Here is a 21,899-nt window from a genome sequence, read left to right on the forward strand (position 1 = left end):
GAAGGGATTCACAGAATGACAACAGAAGTCTACCAGGACAATTTTCTAATAAAGCCCTTCTAACTCTTTGACCTCTTTTCTTTCCTTTTCCTTTTTTAAAAAGGATTTTATTTATTTATTTATTTGACAGAGAGGGAGAGAGAATAGAAGCAGGGAGAGCAGCAGAGGGAGAGGGAGAGGCAGGCTCTCCACTGAGCAGGGAGCCTGATGGGGAACTTGATTCCAGGACTCTAGGATCATGACCTGAGCTGAAGGCAGACATTTAACTAACTGGATAACCCAGGCAACACTTTGACCTCTTTTTTAAATCCTTGATCTGACCAAAGTTTCCAAAAGTCATGAGTGTATTTCTTGACACTTGACACTTAAGGATTTAGTTGACCCTCACTTTGGCATAGAAAATTCTATGTACACAGTATGGCACAACTTCAAAAATAAAAAGGAAAAAAGTGAGGATAAAGAAGAAAAGAAGGAATAGCAAGAAAAACATTGTCTTCTGGGAAAGGCCAGTAGTACTCCTGATGACTGGTACTTCTTTACGAAAGCAGCTTTGCACCAACCATCCAGATCACATGCACCAAGAGATTTCACAAGAAGAGATCAGAGGTTCAAATCATACTTTTCTTTCTAGGTGGCAAAAAAGAAAAAAAGATAGTTACTCATTTTGATTAGGACTTCCAATTTACCAAACCCAGACAAAATCCAGAGATCTAGGGAACTATTTATATAGCCCACATAACAGCTTCCTGGGGCACAAAGCAGAGTGAGATGTGTAACATAGATGTAGAAGGAAACAGAAGAGGACTAGCCCTTTATGGACGGGCTTGTAGAAAGTTTTCAATTAAAATTTCCCAAGTTCCCAATAAATGGCTTAGAATAGGATGGAGGTCAGAATTGAGCATTTGCAATATAAATATGTCACCTAATGCCTCAACTATTCTCTAGTCAGTATTATAGTCACTATATAACATGTTATAATAAGGGTCATCCAGATTCTATTTCCTGAATGAAGATAAAAGCTGTAGTTGATCTGCAAAATAAGAAATAGGCCTTCTTTTATTGTCAAATAGTCACATTAATTCTTTTTAAATGGTAATGCAGTAAAGGATAACACTTTTTTTTTAAAGATTTTATTTATTTATTTGACAGAAATCACAAATAGGCAAAGAGGCAGGCAGAGAGAGAGGGGGGTAAGCAGACTCCCCAATGAGCAGGGAGCCCTAGGAGGCGCTCGATCCCAGGACCCTGAGATCATGACCTGAGCTGAAGACAGAGGCTTTAACCCACTGAGCCACCCAGGCGCCCCAAGGATAACACTTTTTAGCCATTTAGGCAAGTTTAAGATTCATGATCCTAAAAAACTGTCAAACATCTGGATTATTTTCACCCAATAGTACTGAGAAACCTGGTAACAGCCCATGCAAAACCGTGGGAACAAGCTAGAAAAGGGATTATTTTAAGTAAGGTCCACATCTACTGAAATCAGGAAAGTATATGAAGCAAAAGCACACTCATACAAAAATGAATAGTAAACCAACAATCTGGAAGCCAAGAAGGTGACATAAAGACAGAATACAGAGAAAACGGATGAGTAGTCCATGGCAAATGCTTCCAACAGACCCGGGTCTCTCAAGTGTTGAAGAAAAAGGATATTTTGGCCAAAGTACAAACCTGAGTTTATGTGGCCAAATAAGAAAGAAGAACGAGAGAGAAGATACTAATGACTCCAATTCTCATGAGACCCTATTATACTTCTAAAATTAGCCACCATCAGATTTCCCAGTATTCATTCAATAAATTTACTTTTACTTGAAACACGTAAGTAAGTGCATGCTTCTTACAACAAAGTAACTATTATAACTCGTATATGCAATGTCTTCTATTATAATTGGTACCAAAATGTATTAGAAGCCTAAGTTAAAATGAATCAGAGGCCTAAATGTAAATGAAAGTCATAAAATCTTTAGGGGAAAATTGTGACCTTGGATTAGGCAAAGATCTTTAAAACACAACAAAAATACGTATAGTCCATAAAAGGAAAAAAATCGAGAAGTCGGGGTTTATTCAAATTAAAAAGTTTGCCCTTCAAAATACACAGAATAATAGTCAAATTCAATAATGTCATAGGATACAAAATCAACACTAGAAAATCAATGGCATCTCTATACACTAACAACAAATTTCCTGAATAAGAAATTAAGAAAACAATTCCATTTACAATAGCATCAGAAAGAACAAAATGCTTAGGAATAAATTTAACCAAGGAAAAGAAAGGCTTGTACACTGAAAACTATAAGACACTGATGACAGAAAAAATGAGAAGACATAAATATAAGGAAAAATATCCCATGTTCTTGAATTAGAAAAATTAATATTGTAAAAATGTTCTTACTAACCAAACCAATGTACAGATTCAATGCAATCCTTATCAAAATTCCAATAGCATTTTTTCATAGAAATAGCAAAAATAATTCTAAAGTTTACAGGAAACACAAAAGACCCCAAATAGACAAAGCCATCTTGAGAGAGAAGAACAGACCCAAAGGCATCACATTTAATTATCTCAAACTACACTATAAAGCTATAATAATCAAAACAGTATAGTACTTGCATAAAAACAGATCAAGAGACCCCTGGAATAGAAAACAGCCCAGAAACAGACTCACACATATGTAGACAACTAACAAGCTCAACATCACTAATCGGGGAAATGCAAATCAAAACCACAATGAAATATTACCTCATATCTGTTAGGATGGCTTATATGAGAAAGACAAAGAGATAAAAGTATTGTCTAGGAGAAGAGGGAACCCTTGTACACTGTTGGTAGGAATGTAAACTGATGAATGGCTGTATTCAGTTTTTCAAAATTTAGGAGGTTTTTCAAAAATTTAAAAATAGAACTACCATATGATCCAGAAATCCCACTTCTGGGCATATATCCAAAAGAAACCAGTATTTTGAAGAGTTATCTGCACTCCTATGTTCATTGCAGCATTTCTCGCACAATAGCCAAGACCTGGAAACAACCTAAGTGTCCACCAAACATTTTAATGGATAAAGAAGGTGTGGTATATATGTATATACCATGCATACATATATGTTTTTATATATTATTCAGCTACAAGAAAGAAGAAAATCCTGCTATTTACAATAACATGGATTGGACATCATGCTAAGTAAACAATCTAGACATAGAAAGACAAATATGTATGATGTCACTTATATGTGCCATCTAAAAAGTTGAACTCAGAACTAAAAAGTAGAATGGTGGTTACCAGGGGATAGAGGATAGATGTTGGGATGATGTTGATCAAAGGGCATAAATTTTCTGTTATAAAATGAATAAATTCTGGGAATCTAATGTACAGTATAGTGGCTACAGTGAACAATAATGCATTAGATACATGAAATTTAGCAGATAATAGATTTTAACTATTCTCAACACACACATACACACACACAAAAGGTAACAATAAAAGATGATGAATGTATGAATTAATTTGTGTGGTAATCATTTCACAATGTTTATGCTTGTTTAACTATCATACATATTATATATATATATATATAATTTTTTGTTGATTATGCTTCAATAAAACTTGAAAAAATAAAAACGTTAACAATGAAAAATCCATATAGTATTCTTAGTCTTCACTATAAGCAATATTCTCCCTCTAACATTTATTTGCTTTAATTTTGACTCCCTCAAGTAAACCTGCAAATAAAAACTTGTCAAATGGACAATAAACATGATCTCTTTTCCCACAGAATAAAAGGCAACACAGAGTTAATTCCAATTTCTTTAGGAAATTTTATTGACTCTATCTGCCTTAAGTGTTTAAGCAGCCATTGATTATACAATTGCTCAAAGATTTAGGAGGAATTGACTAGCTGGGAAGAAAAAAACACATACACATAGATTTGTAGACAAGCTGTTAACTCATGGCTCAGAAGTTGTAACTGAGTGTTAATAATGCTCTCTCCTTACAATTGCTTCTCACTTGTTATCCCTGCATGCTTCCAATGTAGCGCAGAAGCCTTAGATGAAAAGTAACAGAGTTTAAGTCAACTTTTTATCAATACAACTGATCACTAACAAAAGTGATGACAGCAGTCTTTTGATTCTGATTTATGGGATAAGAAGAAGTAATACTTAACATCTAGCTGATGGCTGAGGTTACCTTTAACTCAAAAAGACAAGGCAAGTCACAGAAATATGAGACATATGCACTGAAAGAACATAGGAATAGGACAGAAATGTGTCTTTGTCTTAAATAATGTCCACTGAATCCCAGAACCTGGCTTTAAACTATTGCCCCTGTTTCCTTCAGCTTCCAAGGCCCAATACTCCTGGGTCTTCCCTTCAAATGATCACTCTTGCCTCAGCTCCATACTGCATGTCTTCCGGCAGTGACTCAACATTCTTTCCCACTTACACAATGAGGCATAAGGTGTTCCAGGACCAAAGCATTGGCCAAATCTAGTCTCCGCACCCTCCTGAAGAAAAGAGTTAAAACAGAAGCTCCCCAGCAGGTAGAATAGGGGTGTGAATGGAAAGCCAAAGTAGTGATCAGTATAAAATTCAAAAAAAAAAAATTCAAATACCCCATTAGATATCAGATCACTGTAGTAATTGATTAAACATACAAAAGAGAAAACAGTATTAAGGAATGAAAAATTTTATTAAAAACCAAGATTATACCAAATGCTTGTACACAAAGTACTTAATAGTAGCACTAGTCACAACAGCCAAAAGGTAGAAACAACCCAAATGTCCATTAACAGATGAATGGATAAACAAATATGGTATGTATAAGAAATGGAATATTACTCAACCATTAAAAAGAATAAAGTGCTGATACATGCTACAACAAGGATAATCTCACAAATGTTGTACTAAGTGAAACAAATCAGACACAGGAGGTCATATGTTCTATGACGTTGCTGCCAGGGGCTGGGACAAGAAGAAATAGAGAACGACTGTTTAATGGGAATGAGGTTGCATCTGAGCTAAGGAAAATGTTTTTGAGCTAGACAGAAGTGGTAGTTGTGCAGCATTATGAATGTACTAAGTGCTACCACACTGTATACTTGAAAAGGGATAATTTTATGTTATGTGAATTTCAGCTCAGTTAAAAACAAAACTATTTTTAACCATTTCTGCTTTCTGAAGGCAATGGCATCATTCAGAGTGTAAACTGCATCTAGGTCCTCTTTCCTTCCTTCTAAAGAGGGATGATGGAGGAAGAAAGGAAAGGAAGACATTTAAAGTCTCTGTAAATGCTTTATTGTGACTAGTGGTTTGTGATATATAAACAAATATATATATGAAATTATTATATGACATTATATAAATTATATGAAATATAATTGGATATGGAAGGAGCTGAGTAAGAGTAACAACAGAGAAGGATTTGAGAGAAAGCAGAATCCACTTGTAAGAGGCCCGAACCCATGGGCAAAGTTGGTCCATGAGAAAGTCTTGATATTAGGAGAACCGAATAACATTTAAGAGCAGAGATATCAAACATCCTGATGCAGTTTGTGAAAAAGAAAGTTACTGATTCTCTGCATTGAGCACAAAGCAGTTTAGAGGTCAGATCTGTAAATGACACCCAACAAGAATAACAATTTAAAGCCAAACTGATGATAAAACTCTTAACTCACTTGAGAATCCACAGAAATCTAGCTATGGCATTAGATCTCCTCCACATTTTATGGCCTTAGAATAATACCTCCAAAAAACTGGATCACAAAAATGTTCAACCACCTATTTCAAAAAGAATGAAATACATTCAATCTTATTTGTATTAATAATATTAGTATTTTAAGTAAAAGCAAAAAGTTTTAAAAATTTTTATGTTATTATTTCATTTTACTTGTGCTTTAAATTTCATTTGTGTGCTTTTATAATATATGTTAATGCCAAAAATTTTTAGATAAATAAAAGGAATATAATTTGCAGAAGTGTGCTTTAAAATATTTTACTAATAAGAGGTGCAATTTGGAAAATGTGGAGATTATGGCTATAGATGATAACATTATCTCATATGGCTATGCATTCTTGTTAAATTAAAATTCATGGAGAAAGAGCAAAAGTTCCCTTTTCCAAGCCATTCAATATGAAAGCACCTTATTTATATTTAAGTGACTTGGTGAAGTTTCTCTTGGTGAAACTTCACTGGGATTCCTTTAACATGCATAATATCCCATGTTTTCAGTTGGCTTTGCCACACCAGCCTCCGGTATCTCCATGGCTAAAAAACCTGGTCCCACAAAACACTGACTTGACTCCTTCTGTTTTGTAGAGATAACAGCTTATCACTGCTGTGATAATCATATCTGTGTGAAATTCCTTTTCAAATCTATGGTTTCCAACAGTTTCAGGGAAGAAAAAATCCATAAGCTGTCCAAAAACCTTTTGATTTAGATCAAAGTCTCAAGAACTGTTGAGCCCAATTTAAGTTTTTTATAGCAACATATTTTTAAGCATCTATGATATCCTTTACTAAAAATGTTTCATTTTGTTTACCCCCAAACACTAATGTACATTTATAGTTATCTCCTTTACAAATCCTAAACTTTGTTTCACTTATCAGTTGTCAGGGTTTTTTCCCTACAGCTATGCAACACTCAGGAATAGTCTCCCTACCAATGTGTCTATCTATAAGAGTTTAATCAGAAAAATAGGTGTGTACAGGCTTTACTTAAATGGGAAAAAAATCACATAGACCACGATAGCCTGTTTATTCCTTTTCATGGGTGTTATGGGGTAGATTATAGACTGTCTATAGTTCTGCAGACATGAGCCTTGGGTTTTTTACAGCATCTATAGAATGATATGATAGATAGACACGGGTTTGGGATTCACAAAATGGGGATTTCTGAATCCATATTCTGTCCCTGTCACGCTTGGTTGTAACTTTCTTTACCAGCTCTTTACAGATAAAGGAGTGTTTATGCTTAAAAAATCTAACTTACAAAGTTAATGAAAAGCATTATATGAAGTAAGCTATGATAAGTGTCCTGTGTATTGAAGGAGTCAGCAGGACCCTCATACCTCATTTAATTATACTATGCTTTTTTTTTTTAAAGATTTTATTTATTTTATTTGACAGAGAGAGAGATCACAAGTAGGCAGAGAGGCAGGCAGAGACAGAGGGGGAAGCAGGCTCCCTGCTGAGCAGAGAGCCCGATGCAGGGCTCGATTCCAGGACTCTGAGATCATGACCTGAGCCGAAGGCAGCGGCTTAATCCACTGAGCCACCCAGGTGCCCCAATTATACTATGCTTTGCAACAACATCTAGCTCCCCTTGCAGACAATTTTTTTTTAAATAAATGGCAATTCATTTCCCTACAACTTCATCTAGTTCCAACACCCCTGGAAATCTTTTTAATAAAATTTGAACACTCTCTGATCTGCTTCCTTCATTTGTTGTAGGTTTGATTTGCAAATTGGGGACAATAACTTTGGAAATCTCAAACCAATATATGATTATGATCCCATAAATCATGTCCTCCTACAGTGCTCAGTCATTAAGTATTAGTTTGAGATTTACTGCATCAGGAAGCAGAAGATGGGTTCAAAGAAGGTCATGAAATAGAAAGTACATGTTTATGTTACAGAGAAACTCCTTCAACAGAGGAAAGAAGATTGCAAGAGATAAGCTAAAAGGGATAGCAAGTACCAAGAGTAGAGGGAAAAACGTTGGATGTCAAGCTCTTTATTATTCCCCCTATTAGTAAGAGTCAGTGACATCAAAGCATAAGACAGGGTAAAGTTGAAATTCTATAGGCTTTTGCCTCACTCACCCCTAGAGGTTCTAGAGGAAAATCATCTATCACAATATGAAACAGCTGCAAAAAATTAGATATTGTGTGGAGAACATTTCAGCCAGCCAAAGAGGGTAGGAGGAAGCATTCCTCTCCTTTGTCCGCATGATTCCTTTGAGTCCATGGGTTACAAAAAATATCCAAGCATTCACACATAGTCTGAAGCTAGTGGGTCTGACATAAGGTCATTATGGTGAGGGATGAGTGATTCAAGGTCTTGGGGTTTGAGAGGTGATATGGCTAAGTCTCAGTGGACCTACAGGAAGAGCAGATTTCAAGATGATGCCTAGTCTACAGACAGAGAGAGACATTCCCCTATTCATTGGTCTTGCAGAGAAATCAGATAAGTCTCACCAGCTCAAAACATAGCAGCATATGCCAGCAAGCACTGCTGACCAGGGAAGACAAGAGGGAACTCAGCTAATAGCAGAGGACCCTCATTTACACAAATCATCCCTCTTCTCAGTAAGATCAAGTAAACTTCCTTCTACCTGTAGAACCCATGTTAGAATATAGAAAAGGGGAAAACAGTAACAGATTTACTAGGGATAAGAACTTTGGGATAACTATTGCCAGTTTTAAAGTTGCTATTCGTCTGTTTTAAATCTGAAGAGAGTAATAAATCTTTAATTGGAAAGCTTATTTCCCTACTATCCCTCAAGCCATATACCTCAGCTATCACCCATGGGACCTTAAAATCAAAATGTTTTAGGGGTGCCTGGGTGGCTCAGTGGGTTAAAACCTCTGCCTTCACCTCGGGTCATGATCTCAGAGTCCTAGGATCAAGCCCCTCATCGGGCTCTCTGCTCAGTGGGAAACCTGCTCCCTCCTCTCTCTGCCTGCCTCTCTGTCTACTTGTAATCTCTGTCTGTCAAATAAATAAATAAAATCTTTTTGAAAAAAATCAAAATGTTTTAGAAAATTTAAAATTCTTTTTTTGACAGGTGTGCATCTAAACGTTTAAGCATATGAGCCAACAAAGGGATCTGATTATCAAAAGGATCAGATTCCCACAAATTAGAGTTCTTACTGACTATAAAACTTTACTAATAATTTCAAGGATACCCAAAATTAAGGGCCACAGTCAAAGCAGGAAGATAACTCGGACATCTTGCATGGTTCCCCAAGATCGTTTTTATGTATCATGTGCATGTTGCTGGCTGAAAATAATAGAAAATAATGAGACCTCTTCATCTACTGAGGTCTCTTCAAACAGTGAGGAGCATTTAAATTATTAAGCATTTTGTTTCAAATCTTTACACGGCCTATGTGTCAAGACATTTCTAAGAATCCATAGTTCATAAATTCAGAGAAATGAGATAGAGATTAAAAAACAGCAAAGATGACTAATAAGATATACAGATAAACATGAATACAGATAAACACAAATCAAAAGGAAGCTGAGTGTCTATATTAATATTTGACAAAATCAATATCAAAACAAAAAATATTATATATTTACCAAGAAGGAAGGAGGTTATTTCATAATGATAAAGGAGTTAATTCATCAAGAGAACTTAACAGTTGTAAGAGTTTATGTACCTAATAACAGAACTTGAAAATACATAAAGAAAATCTGATAGAACTATAAGGAAATACAAAGATAGACAAATACATAGAGTTGGAGATTTTAATACCTGTTTCAATTATATATAGGAAAGTAAACCAAAAATCAGTAAGGATATTGTTAAGGGTTAAATTTTGTCCCCTCAAAAATTCAGATGTTGAAGTCCTAACCCTCAATATCCCAGAATATGACCTTATTTGGAAATAGAACATTACAGAGGTAGTTAGTTAAATTACAACAAGATCTTATCAGTGTACGATAAGTCCCCAGTCCAATATGATTGGATTGGATCATAAAAAAAGGAAATTTGGACACAGAGACAAGCATGTTATGTGAATTTTAGAGTTATGCTAACTCAAGTCAGGAAAATACCAGAAGCTAGAAGAGAGGCTTGGGATAAATCTTTTTCCTAATACCTTCAGAAGAAGAATGGCTCTGCCCATACGTTGACCTCAGACCCTTGAATATTCACTTTGTGGTATTTCATTACAGAAGCCCTAGCAAACTAATACAGATATAGAAAACTTGAATAACACTAACAACCAACTTGATCTAGTTGATATTGATAAAACACTCTACGTAACAAAAGGCAGAATATACATTCTTTTTTTTTTTAAAGATGTTATTTATTTATTTGACAGAGAGAGATCACAAGTAGACAAGAGAGGCAGGCAGAGAGAGAGAGGAGGAAGCAGGCTCCCTGCTGAGCAGAGAGCCCGATGTGGGACTCGATCCCAGGACCCTGGGATCATGACCTGAGCCGAAGGCAGCAGCTTAACCCACTGAGCCACCCAGGCGCCCCAGAATATACATTCTTTTTAAGTGAGAACAGAACATTTTCTAAGATGGGCCATATTCTGGGCCATAAAACCAAGGACACAGGTTATACAAAGTATATTCTCTGACCACAATAGAATGAAACTAGAAATCAATAACAAAAAGTCTTATTTTTTCCTTTTCCTTTTTGACAAAAAAAGTTATGATTCAATACTTAACATATATTGTAGCATACAATGTTCAGATGATCATCTTGTAGATTTAAAATTACAGATTTAAAATGAAGAATTGGCAGCACCTGGGTGGCTCAGTTGGTTAGGTAGCAGACTCAATTTCAGCCCAGGTCATGATCTCAGAGCCGTGATACTGAGTCTCACATCAGGCTCTGTGCTCAGTGGGGAGTCTTCTTGAGATTCTCTCTCTCTCCCTCTCTCTACCACTCTCTCTCTTTCAAAGAAATAAAATAGTAATATAAAATAAAATAGAACTGGAGAGAGACTAACAAAAGTTTCTTTCATTTGAGTCCAGATAGTGTCTAGGCAGACTCTCTTGTAAACTGCATACCATGTCAACCAGAAAAGTCAGGATTAAATTATACAGATACTGGGAGGCATATGCACTCAAAAAATGCATTACAGCCTTTTTTATAACCACAAAAAGTAGAAACAATTTAAATATCAACATTAATTATTTTAGTAACAGAAAAAGGAACATGAGAAAGAAAATGTAATCTGAGTAAGTTTTAGGATGTTAATTCCTTACCATTACAGTAAATCCACAAAGGGCTTACTCAATACTCCAGGAAATTCTTCATTAACTAACAAACAACTTTGAAAGGTGAATATTCCATCAATTTTGGAGAAAGTATAAAGTTGAAAAACCCTTTTTTTTTTAAGATTTATTTATTTACTTCAGAGAGACTGACTATGTGTGCATAAGCATGCACCTGTGGGGTTGGGGAGGGGCAGAGACAGAGAGAATCTTCAAGCAGACTCCCTGCTGCGCATGCAGCCCAAACTGGAGCTTGATCCCATGACCCATGAGATCATGACCTGAGATGAAAGCAAGAGTTGGGTGCTTAACTGACGGAATCACCCAGGTGCCCCAAATTGATAAAAAATTTAATAATCCCTTTATGCCAAAGGATAGTAATAAAACCACTTTCATTTTACATTTACATAGGAACTCCAACTCACAGAGTGATTTTTCATAAATTACCTGATGAAAGTTTCAAAATATCCATAAAATAAACAGGATTTGGGATATGCTGAGCTTTCAGAGGAGGAGGTCAAGGCACAGAGATTAAGAAAATGTAAACGTTGGAGCTAGGAATCGGTTCTTTTAATGCCTAAACCATTCAGTTACTCAAGTATGTATAATTGACAATGAACATTTTTTATTTTGATTTATATATAAAAGACTAATTTATCAATACATTTTATCCCATAATCAAAAATGAATGTATCAAAAGAAAAAAATTGCTCCAAATTACATTTGGAAAATTGAATGATACCTTTGTTGCTTATTATGGTCCCAAAATAAATGATTTACAAAACTCAAAACAAAAATCACAATGTCATGTCCAAATGTAGGACAAATAGCTGACTAATTTTCTCTCACATGCACCTATCCAATTTTCTCTTCCATTGTTAGGGTCCCTGAATCCCATTACAGTGTAATCAATGTAATGAATGCAGAAATAAATAAATAAAATGAAGCAGGCTTTGCCTCACAGCAGATATTTGCATTACATCCATGAGAATTTGTTGTTATTTTTAAATTAGCTGCAGGAGAGCTTTTTTATTGACTCTTAAATGCAAGAGAAATAGTCAAACCAAATAAAATTCCAGTTTTAATAACCAAATATTATACTAACAAAAGTCAAGCATATCTATTTCTATTATTACAGGCATGCAGATTTTGATAAAGGGCAACCTTTAATTTTCAATTAAAAATGAAAACAAAGCTTGCCCTACATTTTGACTATTCAGATCTCCCACAAATACAGAAGGTATTAAAACTGCATTATACTAAGTCTGCATAATAAAGAAAATGATAAACTCAAAAGGTTTAATGGCGTATCATTCAGTTTTTCTGACTACTTTATTGCTTACATTAATACCCCATTAACCAAAACACCAGCCAAGAGCCAAAAAGTAAACCATTATTATAGTGGGAAAAAAATTGAACTTTGGAGTCAGATGAAATGATCTTGAATCCCAACATAATCACTTACTAGCAAGGTGATCCTGAACAAGTTGCTTAGCCTCATTTATAAAACAGAGGTAATGATAGCTATTTCTTATGATTGTATGACTTAAATAAGAAGTGAAAAAAGCATGTGGGATGGCTTCTGCACATAATAAGTACTCAGTTGTTATTTTTGTTATTAAGCTGCTACTTCATAAAGCTAAAATTTTACTCACAGGAAAACCATCGAGATAATAACCAAGGACCTGTTTTCTCTTGTACACATGGCTCTAAATATCTTACATTTCCTAATTCTCAGTACTAATTTTTCATTCACTCATCCAAGAAATATTAACTAAACTCCAACTATGTGTCAGGCATTGTTTTAAGCATTGGGGGGGTACAGTAGTATTTGTTTATGATACAAAGCAAAACAAATTAAAATCTTTGCTCTCGTGGGCAACACAAAAGGTACATAACTAAAAATTACAGTTTGCTAAATAGTAATAAAGGCCAACAGGAAAAAAAGAATAGAAACTGCTGTGATTGGGTGTGAGGGTCCAATGTGATCTAACCTGAGAAAGTATTATTTAAGTAAAGACATTTAGGAAGCAAAGGAAGAAACTATGTAAAGTGGCCAGATTATAGTTATATAAGGCTCATTAAGATCTTGAAGGATCATTTAGATTTGGGAGTAAATAGAAATTCAAAGAGCATCAAGGACTAGGACCGGGGCCCTCTATCATTTAAAAATCAGAAAAATGGGACAGGGCAGGGACAGGGGAGGAAAGCAGCAGAAGACTAATAAGAAAAATTCAGTGGGATAGGAGAAAAGTTAAGAACAGTAGTTGTCTAGAAAGCCAAGCAAGAAAAATGCATCAGAGCAAAGGAAAAGATCAGTGGTATTAAATATTTTAGAAGTCTCAAGTAACATGAGGACTGAGATTTGGATTGTATTTAACAATTTGGAAGCCATTAGTGACCTTGATAAGAGATGTTTCACTAGAGTGGTAGAGCAAAAGATATACTAAAACTAACTTAAGAAAAGAAATTGAGGCAGGAAGTATAGAGAATGTTTTCCAGAGGCTTGATAGCAAAGTTAAGGAGAAAAGCTAGTGGTGATAGGAAAAAAAAATAAATTAGGAAGAGTTTTGTTGTTTTTAAGATGAGAGAAGTTCCAGCACATTGTATGCTGATGGAAAACATCTCAATGTTTATAGAAGCACTATCAACAACAGCCAAACTATGGAAAGGGCCCACGCATCCATCAACTGGTAAATGGTTAAGGAAGATGTGGTATATATATATGCAATGGAATATTACTCAACCATCAAAAAGAATGGAATCTTGCCATGTGCGTTAACATGGATGGAGCTACAGTGTATTATGCTAAGTGAAATAAGCCAGAGAAAGACAAATACCATACAATTTCACTCATATGTAGAATTTAGGAAACAAAAGAGATGGACGTGTGAGAAGGGGAAAAAAAAAAAAAAGAGGGGAGTGGGGAGCAAACCATAAGAGACTTTTAAGGACAGAGAACAAGGTGAGGGTTGATGGAGGAAGGTGGGTGTGGGGATGAGCTAAATGGGTGGTCGCTATTAAAGAGGGCACTTGTGATGAGCTCAGGGTGTTGTATGTAAGTGATGAAACACTAAACTCTACTCCTGAAACCAATATTACACGATATGTTAACTAATTAGAATTTAAATAAAAATTTGGAAAAAAAAAGTATTGAAGGCATATGCTTTAGATCAATTAATAATTCAGAACTGTAATTCTTAGACTTCGTGGTGACTTGGTAGTAGGTCTTCCTGAATTGGCCTGTTCACAATTTTTCAACTGAAAAAAAAAAAAAAAAAAAACAAAAAAAACAGAAAATACCTCCCCTCCATATAATGTACATGATGACTATAGCTAACACTGCTGGATGGTATATTTGGAAGTTATTAAGAAAGCAAATCCTGGGAGTGTCTGGGTGGCTCACTTGGTTAAGCATCTGATTCTTGAATTTGATTTAGGTCATGATCTAAGGGTGGTGAGATCAAGCTCTGTGTGGGGTTTGCACTGGGCGTGAAGCCTGCTAAAGATTCTCTCCCTTCTTTCCCTCTGCCCTTCCACCCCATACTTACCCCCTTGCTCTAAAATAAAAAAGTAAAATCTTAAAAAAAAAAAAAGTAAATCCTGACAGTTCTCATCTCAAAGGAAAAAAAAAATTGTATCTATTTAAGATGATGCATGTCAATCAAACTGTCTGTGGGGGACACTTTATTAATATATGTAAATCAAGTCATTATGCTGTACAGTGTTAAATGTCAAATACATAAAACAGGAAAAAGATTAAAATTTTTAAAAAAGGAAACCTGATGATGTAGGCAAAAGAGAAGACAACTGTTATAGCAATGACCTTAAGTAGTTATAAAAAGGAAAAGTGAGCTGGTGCAAAATAGATGGTAATGAAAGGTGGGAAAACAGTGTATGTCAGTGCTAAGGCTCATTGGTAGATATGGCACTGGAATCTTACAGACATTCTTTCTTGAATGCTTCTAATTTCTCAGTAATATAAAAAAGCAAAATCAATAGCTGAAAGTAAAGTCTTTTGGATTTGAAAAAGTAGAATAAGATATGAAATAACAGTCTAAGAGACAGAGTAAAATAAATGTGGGAAAGGAGAAGACAATTTGGCAGAATTGAGTCTCAAAGGAGATAAGTGATAACAAATTTAGGAAAAAATCATAAATGGGTAAATGAAAAATGATATATACATACAGCCCTTAAAAAGAACACAATTCCGGGGCGCCTGGGTGGCTCAGTGGGTTAAAGCCTCTGCTTTCGGTTCGGGTCATGATCCCAGGGTCCTGGGATTGAGCCCCGCATAGGGCTCTCTGCTCAGCAGGGAGCCTTTCCTCCTCTCTCTCTGTCTCTCTGCCTGCTTCTCTGCCTACTTGTGATCTCTGTCTGTCAAATAAATAAATAAAATCTTTAAAAAAAAAAAAAAAAAAAAAAAAAAAAAAGAACACAATTCCACACAATGCTACAACATGGACAAACCTTGAAGACTTCATGCTAAGCAAAATAAGCCAACCACAAAAGGACAAATATTGTATGATTGTCCTTACCTGAGGTACCTAGATCAGTCAAATTCATAGAAACAGAAAGTAGCATGGCAATTGCCAGTAGGTTGGGGAGTTGAGGAGTGAAGAGCCATTGTTTAATGGATACAGATTCTAGTTTGGGAAGATGATGAAGGTCTGGTGATGGATGGTGGTGGTGGTTCTGTAACAGTGTAAATGCACTTAATCCCAAAGAATTGTATACTTCAAAATGGTTAAAATGGTAAATTTTATGTTAAATATTTTCTGTCACAATACAAAATGCAATTTGTCAAGCAAAAATCATAAAATAAAATGAAATCAAACAGCATGGTTTTACGTTCTTCTGCAGTCATGTTCAGTCATGCAGACATAGAGCAGGGGGAGAGTTGGATTAAACATGATTTTTATGATCAAGTAAGAAGTTATTATAATGATAAAGGATGTGATTTAAGACAAAAATGAGGGAACTGAAGGCACAGAGGTTAAAGGCACTAAAATGCTGGTAGAATTATACCCAGTAGGACTGAAAAATTATTGGAGCTGAGATAGTCAAGAGCATGAGAAGAAAGTAGGAGCTGGTATTCAGGGAGCTGAAATTGTGATCATGGAGGAATTAAATTATGTGTATTGACAGCATCAAAAACATAACCATGGGAATGAATGATATAGGCAGGGCTAAAGACAAAAGTCAACAAAGAAGAGAAAAATCAAGGAACTGAGGAACCAGGGTATTGAAGTATCATCTACACAGATTGAAGTCACTAAAAATTAAAACAACCATATTGTGGTAAAGAATGCCAATAAGCCAAGAGCTAAACATTTCCGGGAACAGAAGGTAGCAGAGTAGGGGTGAGGCAGATGATGGCAGTAGATGATTACCACAAGGAAGGGGGAGGCCAGTAATGTAATCTGATGAAATAAGATTTAAAAGTGAATGTTTGTAAGGAGAAGAATGATCTGAAATCAGCCAAGAGGACATACAGTCCATCTGTAGGCCCAGTGGTATAAGATACATGAAAGAAAATATAGCTGTTACTTTGAGGAGGGCTTCAGGGGAAGAAGTGTTCAGATCCAGTCAGAATATGATATTAATGTTATGTTCAGAAAAGAGGTTAGTGATAACGGGGATTTGTCAGTAAATCATGTTACACTCTAATTGTCCAAAGACCAGGAAGAACAAACCTGTAGTCCGAAAAAATCAGATTTAATGACTTGATGCAGCAAGGGAAGGAACTCCAGAAGAACCATGGAATTCAGCTTTTAACAAGAGGGAGGAGAAAGCCTGCATTATAAGGGCTGGGTTCCTGCTTGAAGGATTCTAGGGAACATCGAATGGAAGCAAGGATCGGTTCTGGATTGGTTGCAGTTTCTGAGGTAAAATGTGGAGAAATAAGAATTAACTAGGGATTAAAAGCTGTTATGAAGTGAGGGTGGCTTAGCAAATGGTTGTCCCCAACAATAGATGAGGATAGCAACATGGATCTAAAATGTAATAGTCACTCAGAAAGGGGAATCCTGGAATTTGACAGTTGCCACTTGAACTCTGCAGGCATGCTGTGTCCTACTAACTCTGTAGCTACATTTGCCCCCAGCTGACCTCCCAAATGGCAGGGTTGCTTTTCAATCTGAGTCAATAGTCGCTCTCTCAGCCCCAGACAGACTTTGTCTCCTTCATTCATGACTTCCAGAAGGTACTTTAGAGGAGATTCAGAGGTAAGAGATGAGGTCAAAAAGGACATATCTTGGACAGAGAGGATTAAAGCGTAGGAAATGAGTGATAACCTGGAAAGCATTGGCTTCTTGTCCTGATTATTAGTTCTGACTTTCCTGGGACACACTCTGGGGGCAAGTTTCTGAGCATCTAATGGAGTAGAGAGGGTTGGAGGTTTCTCTACAGCTCTCAGAGTCCTGGAGTGCCCGATAGCCTTCTTCTGAGGGAGCCCTATAGAGAGGTGGACCTATTTGGAAAACACTGGCTCTCTCTTGACTTCTATGAGAAAGTAATAAATTAGCAAAAAACAAGGCTAATATAGGTATTACCCCATAGTGAAGAGAAAAGACAGCAGAGGAGGAAATAAAAATTATAAAACAATCAAATTTCAGAATGCAGTTTGGAGTTATAGGATATAAAGGCAGATAACCCAATATGCAGTATATTCCCTGAAGTCATTATACTGTTATAGCAGAGTGTAACTGATATTCATAATGATGCCCCTGAATTACTAATAAAATGGAAAATCATGGTGACTATGCTCTTTACAAGGCAATAAGGTAGAGCCAGAATATATTTTATATTTCCTTCTGTTCACAATAAATAATCCATCAGTCCTTTTTCACTAACTCCTTCAACCTTTAAATATATTTTTAAACAATTTCCATCAAGAATATTTTTTAAGTGTTGAAACAAAAGATTAAATCTTCAACTACATAGAAAATTGGGCTCTATAGACAAACTCTTACCCCAAATGTTGTCCAGTGAGTGGACTAGAACATGATACGTTCCCATGTTCACATTCTACCTCTCAACAGATTGTAACAGAATAATGTCTTCTACCAATACCACCCTTTTAAAAAAAATACTGGAGAGTTCAGCATAAAACGTTCTTGTCTGCTGGCACAATGTAACACAGATTTATAACATTAAACTCACCTTTGCATCGTGTTTGACAATTTACATACTGCTTTCATATGCATTCCACCACAGAGTTTTATAAATGCCCTGTGAAGATGTGTAATCTCATTTAAGAAGGGCAGAAATTGTGCTTCAGGGAGTTTAAGAAACTTGTACAAGATCCCACTTCCAATGAGTGGAGGCTGGACTTCCATTCACATCTCAACCTTCATATCTGAGCAACCCCTTGGGCAAGGGGAAGAACAGGGAGAGATTATATAAGTACTTTGGAAGGGCAACCAAAACCCAGCTCCCATCATACAGCCAGGGTAAAATGACAGATAGGAGAGAGCAAAAGAATGAGAAGATGTCTGCACTTCAAACATAGGTCAGATACAGGGAGCAGCCAAAGTAGGCTAGGGCAAGTTTCCATCTTATTTTGAGCACAATGGAAAAAACCTAAATTCTAGCCCTGCAACTGATTTCACTCAGTTGCATGCATACTGATCAAACTCAGTATTCATCTTAGTTTGACTTTGGAATATTCCTTCTATTGGTCTGATTTGACTTGAACCATGGTCCCATATCTAAATTTAGTGTTTTCACGTTGACCAAATTATATAAGTTCATTTTATATGCAAATTGGATACTGTCCCGTAGGTCTTGTGTGGAAATCCTACCTTTATTTTCACTGTTCTCATATTTCATTACCTTACTCATCTGGCAACATACTGGTTGTGTCTAAGGCAGAATAAGATTTCCATTTAAACAAAATAACCTTAAATATTATAAGCATATCTCCCTGATTCCTGTAGAGATTATCTTCCCAAATCACTATAGGCAAATACGTTAATCTACACATCCAAATGCATATTTAAGAAACCTAAGGACACCTTTGAAAATATGAGCAATAAATAGATGTTTATTAATGGACATGGAGAACAAGTGGAATTGAAATGAAAGCATTACAGTCTATAATGTGCCTCAAATATGCTTCAAATACTGTATCATTTATTGTTCTGCTTAGATAATAGTAAGCATTTGCTATATACCATGTTCTGCCCACATGTGGTTTGCAGGAAGACATATCCCTGTGAAGAAACATGACATGAATTCTATAGGGTATGGTAGGAACACAAAAAATAAAATGGCAAATTATATACTAGATTATTGGAAAAGCCGTATCAGCAAAACCACCTCATGATCCAAATCCTGAAAGAGGATTGAGTATCTTGCTATGGAAATTGAGAGGAATGGAAACTACCAGATGAGTGTGTTCATGATAAAACTGTCTATGACAGGAATCCAAAAATGTGGAACAGAGCAGAGAAACTAGGTTAGGTGACAAAGAAGAAAGACCATGAAAAACTCTCTGTGTCATAAAAATGAGGTAGAACTCCATTCTTTCAACAACATTCTTATCAGTCAAAAGCAAGCTAACTGTTATAACAACTCTCAATTTCAGCATTTTGAAAGCAACTTCATAGCAATATTGTAACTGACACAAATGTAATAATACATGTGTGGGTGGTAGGGTAATGTTTGCAACGGCACGGTAATGAACTAATTGTCAGATCTTGCTCATTGTCTGTATTTTTTATTTGCTTGATGATTAACACTTTTTCCCATGGGCCAGTGATTCAAGATTATTACATGGTTCCATATTTGTTAAGCTTCCAAGTTCAATAAGTATGTATGGGAACTGAAATATTTATTCTACATCGTTGGAAATACTTTATAATAATTATTGAGCATCTAATATCCTCCAGGGTCTGAGCTAAGTGCTTCGTATATATGTAATCTCATCCTCGAAATACTTGTATTAGGTAAAACCATTTTTCCCATTTCTCAGATGAAGAAACTGAGGCTCAAAAATAGTTCATCCAGGGTAAATCACTTTATGAATGGTACATTGGAACCTGAATCCAGGTTTCAGAGATAAAAAAAAAAAAAATGGTATTCCAAAAGCATTAAACTACTACTAGAAACACAAATATAATTATAGTTCTTTCCCTCAAGGAGTGCATAATTTAGTGGAATGAATAGTCAACTTCAAAATAGACAATAGATGCACACTATCTATAAGGGCACATTAGATAAAAATCTACCACAGAACTGAGCCACTGGGGAATGTCTTCCATGGAATGGGACCTGAAAAATGAAGTACAAAAAGGAGAAGGATATTTTAGGGTAAATGGAGAGAAGTATATTGTCTCTGAAAAACCACAAGTAATTCCATGTGACTTAGAGGGCCTGATGGCTGGCATCAGAACCTTGCATTAAGACACATCCTATTCATAGATGGTTGGAGCCTCTCTGTTGGGGCCATTAGACATACTCTAACCTGGCAACAATTTAGTCCAAAAGAATATAAAGCTAGAGGTCAACCTGCTAAAATCCCTAAAATATGATCTGTAAGAAGAGCCTCCAGTAAAATATGATCAGGAAAGTATATGGTTTCTAAGAGCAGTAAACTTCTGCTGGTATGTACCATGAATGGGTTGGTCTCTGTCTAGGGCAATAAGTACAACTTACCCTTTAAAACTTCTAGGCTTTCACCAGTAGTGGTCAGGCATTTCAAGTTAAGAGATCCAGCATAACTGTATGTTAGTAAAGTTTGTAGAATCATCAGAAATGATCAGATGAGTTTTCCAAATTGTAATTTTCAGGATTACAGAATACCATTCAATGTTATGAATTCTAGCAAAAGGGACAGAACCAGAAAAATGAGTGCAGCTATTAAGAGAAATAAATAAAATTCAAAGGGTTGTCTAGGTCATGGAGTAATGGGCTAGTAAGTATGATTCAGCACTAACTTTAAAAAGTTATTAATTGGGATGCCTGGGTGGCTCGCTCAGTTGGTTAAGCAACTGCCTTCAACTCTGGTCATAATCCTGGAGTCCCGGGATGAAGTCTTGCATTGGGCTCCCAGCTCCACAGGGAGTCTGCTTCTCCCTCTGACCTTTCCTCTCTCATGCTCTCTCTCATTTTGTCTCTCTCAAATAAATAAATAAAATCTTTTTTAAAAAAAGTTATTAATTGGGGCACCCGGTTGGCTTATTCAGTTAAGCGTCAGGTCACTATCCTGGAGTTCTGGGATGGCGACCAGCATTGCACTCCTTGCTGAGCAGGGAGTCTGCTTCTCCTTCATCCTCTGCCCCTCCCCTCAATTCTCTCTCTTTCTATTTCAAATTAATAAATAAAATATTTTAAAATTTTAAAAAGTCATTAATTTTTAAATTTTAAGTTAACCTTCAAGTAACCTTGAGGAATAAATTCTCAAGACTAAGACGTTCAGTTTTACAAACTTGTGTCACCAAAACAAGCACCACCTCCCCCACAAGCACCACCATCAATAGGAGGGAAATTGTATGATTTCCATGTGGCATTTGCTATTTTGGGCCCAGGTATTTAAACCCCTCCCCCAACATGCTCCTGTTTAGACAAATGAAACAGAGATTGAGCAAAGAACTGTGCCATAATAGAGCTCAGAGAGGCTACTTCATGTGTCTCTGAAATAGAGACCAAGGGCTGTGGAATCTCCTACTACTTATATTTCTCACCCATTGACGCACACACCTGTACTTTTAATGTATCTAAACTTTTTTAAACCCCTGATGTCATAATAATGAAGATACAACACTTGGAACAAAGAGTTTGCTCCATTTACAAGTTAAATTTAACCTCTCAGATTAAATTTTGTATTGTCCTAAAAGTACCTTCCTAATTACTAGCAACATTCTACAGCTAAAAAGCCAAATCTTTCACAACTATCCCTTTATCTGTTTAGTTCCATAAATCCCAAGAAATGCACCCTGACTT

The 21,899-nt window shown here is 35.9% G+C and overlaps 1 long non-coding RNA gene across 1 annotated transcript in view; it reads right to left on the reverse strand.

The window, feature by feature from the left end:
• Positions 1–236: 236 nt before the first annotated feature.
• LOC123390427 overlaps positions 237–21,899 on the reverse strand; it is a 68,494-nt gene continuing 46,831 nt past the window's right edge. The window contains exons 3-4 of the long non-coding RNA XR_006605017.1: positions 5,671–5,773; positions 237–627 (exon numbers count right to left, since the gene is read on the reverse strand). This is a non-coding gene — a long non-coding RNA (uncharacterized LOC123390427). The remainder of the gene's footprint in view (positions 628–5,670; positions 5,774–21,899) is intronic.

The sequence above is a fragment of the Mustela putorius genome, unplaced genomic scaffold (genome assembly GCF_011764305.1).
Source record: "Mustela putorius furo isolate JIRA1106 unplaced genomic scaffold, ASM1176430v1.1 tig00537350_pilon_pilon_pilon, whole genome shotgun sequence".
NCBI lineage: Eukaryota > Metazoa > Chordata > Mammalia > Carnivora > Mustelidae > Mustela > Mustela putorius.